The following is a 5302-nucleotide window of genomic DNA, read 5'->3' on the forward strand; positions in this document are numbered from 1 at the left end:
CGGCCTGCTGCCTGCTGCCCTCGTACGTGAAAGACTAAAGCCCAGCGCCCAGCCCTTTCATATTTCTTTTTTTTTTTTGCGTACCTGGGTGGGGGCCCTTGGATTTTGGGGGCCCGGGGCGGCCGCCCCCCCTGCCCCCCCCCCCCCCCCCCCAGGGCCGGCCCTGCCTGAGACGTCTCGGTCCATAACTTTATTCAGTTCAAGAAAATCACATAACGTGTCCTTCACTTGTCTCTCATCTACCGTGTTAAGAAGGTCCCCAACCTTCCCTTTAACAGATTTTCGAATATTGTCAACATATTGAGGTTTCATAGTTGCCTGAAACCATGCACCATAGATGTTACACAGAATGCATAACACAGCTTAATGCAAAAGTACACAAAAAGGAAGCAGAAATGTCCTCGAACTACGACCAACTAGTATATGGGCGACTATACTAATGATACTATATGCTGGTATTCAAGGCTATTCAGAAGAAAATATTTCGCAACAATTCTCACGTACAAGAAAATGTCTAAATGTAAACTAAAATATTTGTTATCACGTAGAAGAAAATATATTCTATAATTATCAGCTACATTATCATATTTCCTATTTAATTTCAAAATCGTCGATGCACAATGAAAATTTCTATAACAGTAGAAATAATTATTAGGAATCAAATTCTTTTTTGTGGGCATCCACGACAACATAATAGAATAGCCAGTGATATTAGTTTCATGAGCTGCATTCATAGATTACTGTAGGGGAGTACCTTCATGTTATCTCCCACTAGACGAGTGAAGTATTTCTGAAGTTCAGATCCGCGGAAATACCTAAAAATTTCATCCCAGCTTGGGGCATCCTGCAAAAGTTCTCAATTAGTTTCATAACCTACCAGTATTGGCTCCCCAATATAAGAAAACCCCAGTTTTGGCACAACAAGATAGCAAACATAAATGGGCGTCACTTACTATGAAATTACCCAAGTTCGGTTTTAAAATCCCGGCCAATATTTTAAGTGCAGTAGTTTTCCCAATACCGTTTGTGCCCACCAACCCCAAAACTTGGCCAGGTTTTGGAACAGGAAGCCTACAAAAGATTTAAAATGTTTCTCAGGAACAGCCGAGGCAGACCAAGTCAGCAGCTCGCATACAATAACTGGAACTTAAGGACAGCGGTGGGGTGACCGAATATTATAGAATGAAAAAGATTTGTCTACCTGTGGAGCTTGAAGGAATTGGCCCGTACCGATGTGTCGTCTCCTTGTCAAGACTACTTGGCAAGTTAATAATTTGGATGGCATTGAAGGGACATACCTGTATGAGTAACATTACAACAGAAAGTTATTAAGATTCCGTTGCATATTATGATTGATTAGTACCCAGAAATAACCCCAAAAGGACAGGTAGCTAGACCTTCACAAAAATAGCACATCCAATGCATAGATCCTCCGAAATTAATGACAACTTGGATGATGTAGTAACTTCTATGCACTGACGTCCTGTAAACTTGTGAAAAGAATCAGCAGTCTATGACAGAAACAGTGGCAAAGTGAAGTGATCTCTCATTAGACAAATTCATCTTGGATCCAAAATATGAACTATGTCAAAATGTAATTTAATTTTTATTGATAAAAAGCAAAGGCTTGTCAGTGAATTTATAGAGAAACAAGGTTATGTACATGCCATAGAAGGGCCACACCCAAATTTACAACCCTACAATCCTACGAGCTAGAACCATTCGAAGTATCACCACAATGTAGTACTCCCCTCTTCACCCAGAGTCAAGCCTCAGCCTGAATTGTGTCAAGTGGGCTAGCAATGTCGGGTGCATGCTAGCGAAGATGGCCGTGTTCCACTGCACCCAAATTGACTAAGGTGTGAGCATGACCATGGAAGAGTTTCCCTTTCTTGGGTGTTGGGGGTGGAGTGGACACTCCAATATCGCCAATCAAAAAATATATCCGTCGGGTTGGGAGCCAGGCAATCAATCATATTTGTGATAGCACCTCATATCACAAGGTAGGCAAGAAGTGCCGGCCAGTATGGATCTGGTTCATGGTTATGTCCTTTGACCAAAAAGCAAGAGGGGGGGGGGGGGGGTGTTCAAGCCCTATCCTAGCAAGCCTTTCGTGGTCCAACCCAATATTGGCAAGCCAGAGCTAGATGAAGAACTCCACTCTTGGTGATGTCCTAGCAAGCCTCCCAGGATTTCGATTCCTTGATGTTCGTGATCCAACGTCTATCCACTGGAGCTTCGTGGATAGTGCGACGCTTCTGAATGGGCCCCTGACTAAAATAAGTAGCTTAGGCACCATCTCAGAGATAACCCTACCATCTAGCCATCGGTCCTCCCAAGATGAGAATGTTTCCTCACCAACCACATTCTTGGTGGATGAAGAGAATGCACTGTCGGGGGAGAATTGACGAGTACTACAAAACTACATGGATGTCACATCAAACTGAACCCAAGCTCTCTTGAGCATCGTTGGGTACCATTCAATACCAATTCAACCAAATGTTCGGTTGTATTGATCAAGTGAACCATGCAACATCGAGCACTAGTAGAAAAGGGGGCAAAGGTCCAGGCCGGGTCAGCCCATTAGTCCCGGTTCAGTCCAGAACCGGGACCCATGGGGGCATTGGACCCGGTTCGTGAGCCCCGGGGGCCGGCCGGGCCACGTGGGCCATTGGTCCCGGTTCGTCTGGACCTTTTGGTCCCGGTTGGTGGGACGAATCGGGACCAATGGGCCTCGCTCCTGGCCCACCACCATTGGTCCCGGTTGGTGGCTTGAACCGGGACCAAAGGCTGCCCTTTAGTCCCGGTTCATGCCACCAACCGGGACCAATGAGGTGCCTATATATACCCCCTCGCCTAAGAGGAGAGCACACTGCTTTGTTTTTTCTGGCCGCCAAGGGGAAGAGGGCTTGGTGGTGCTCTAGCTCACCTTCTATGCACACAAGGTGTTCGATGGAATGCCTGAGCCACACTACTTAAGCTTTCTCCTCTCCAAGCTCGACCTCCAAGCTCCATTTTCCTCAATATTTGTCTAGGTTTAGCGGTCCATCACGCCCCGTCCCCATCTTCACCGCCGTCGATCACCCGCGTCGGTCTCATCGCCGGCACCACCATGGTGAGCCTCTTGTTCTTATCTTCTTTCTAAAAGAAAAAATATTCTTACTTGTATGTTTAGATAGATACTTGTATTATTTTCTTACTTTTATTATTGCATCTTATATAGTGTGATGGTTTTGGTATCCACCCCCGTCGGCCCTCGTCCTGTCTATGATTCGGATGTGGTATATATTGTCTTTTCATAACTATTGGTTCATTTATTGTTTATGAAAATTATGCCGACCAACGTGACATAGATTTTATTTATCTAGGAGGTTGTTGAACCGTAAATTCCAACCAACCCTATTGTCGAGAGGTTAAATTTAGTTGAAGAAGAAAATAATTTCTTGAAGGAAAAAATAAGAAAAATTGAGGAGGAGAAGATGATATTGGAGTTGCATGTTGCGGATGTCGTCGATGATCACAAGATCAAGATGGATGCAATGCGTTTGAAGATTAGAAAATATGCCATTCATACCGAGGCTTGGTATCATTATGTCGTTGGATCAGTTGTTACCTTGATTGCGATTATGATCACATTTGTTTTCGCATTGAAATGTTTAACATAGTTTCAATGTATGGTTTAATTAATTTAGATGCTCTGCAGAGCTTTATGTTGTTAGATGATGTTGGGGTATGTAGTAATTTCAAAAATTTCCTACGTACACGCAAGATCATGGTGATGCATAGCAACGAGAGGGGAGAGTGTAATCTACATACCCTTGTAGACTGAAAGCGGAAGCGTTAGAACAACGCGGTTGATGTAGTCGTACGTCTTCATGGCCCGACCGATCAAGCACCGAAACTACGGCACCTCCGAGTTCTAGCACACGTTCAGCTCGATGACGTCCCTCGAACTCCGATCCAGCCGAGTGTCGAGGGAGAGTTCCGTCAGCACGACGGCGTGGTGACAATCTTGATGTTCTACCGTCGCAGGGCTTCGCCTAAGCACCGCTACAATATTATCGAGGAGGACTATGGTGGAGGGGGCACCGCACACGGCTAATAGATCTCAAGGATCAATTGTTGTTGTGTCTTTGGGGTGCCCCCCTGCCCCCATATATATAGGAGCAAGGGGGGAGGCGGGCGGCCTATGGAGGAGGCGCACCAAGGGGGGAGTCCTACTCCCACCGGGAGTAGGACTCCTCCTTTCCTTGTTGGAGAAGAAAAGAGGAGGAGAGGGAGAAGGAAAAGGGGGCCGGCCCCCTTGTCCAATTCGGACCAGAGGGGGGGCGCAGGCCTCCTTCCTTTTGGCCTCTCTCCTCTATTCCTGTATGGCCCAATAAGGCCCATATACTCCCCGGCGAATTTCCGTAACTCTCCGGTACTCCGAAAAATACCCGAATCACTCGGAACCTTTCCGAACTTCGAATATAGTCGTCCAATATATCGATCTTTATGTCTCAATCATTTTGAGACTCCTCGTCATGTCCGCGATCTCATCCGGGACTCCGAACTCCTTCGGTACATCAAAACTCATAAACTCATAATATAACTGTCATCGAAACCTTAAGCGTGCGGACCCTACGGGTTTGAGAACAATGTAGACATGACCTAGAACTATTCTCGGTCAATAATCAATAGCGGAACCTGGATGCTCATATTGGCTCCCACATATTCTACGAAGATCTTTATCGGTCAAACCGCATAACAACATACGTTGTTCCCTTTGTCATCGGTATGTTACTTGCTCGAGATTTGATCATCGGTATCCAATACCTAGTTCAATCTCATTACTGGCAAGTCTCTTTACTCGTTACGTAATGCATCATTCCGTAACTAACTCATTAGTTACATTGCTTGCAAGGCTTATAGTGATGTGCATTACCGAGAGGGCCCAGAGATACCTCTCCGACAATCGGAGTGACAAAACCTAATCTCGAAATACGCCAACCCAACATGTACCTTTGGAGACACCTGTAGTACTCCTTTATAATCACCCAGTTATGTTGTGACGTTTGGTAGCACCCAAAGTGTTCCTCCGATAAATGGGAGTTGCATAATCTCATAGTTACAGGAACATGTATAAGTCATGAAGAAAGCAATAGCTATATACTAAACGATCAAGTGCTAGGCTAACGGAATGGGTCATGTCAATCACATTATTCTCCTAATGATGTGATCCCATTAATCAAATGACAACACATGTCTATGGTTAGGAAACATAACCATCTTTGATTAATGAGCTAGTCTAGTAGAGGCATAC

The sequence above is a fragment of the Triticum aestivum genome, chromosome 7B (genome assembly GCF_018294505.1).
Source record: "Triticum aestivum cultivar Chinese Spring chromosome 7B, IWGSC CS RefSeq v2.1, whole genome shotgun sequence".
Classification (NCBI taxonomy): Eukaryota; Viridiplantae; Streptophyta; class Magnoliopsida; order Poales; family Poaceae; genus Triticum; species Triticum aestivum.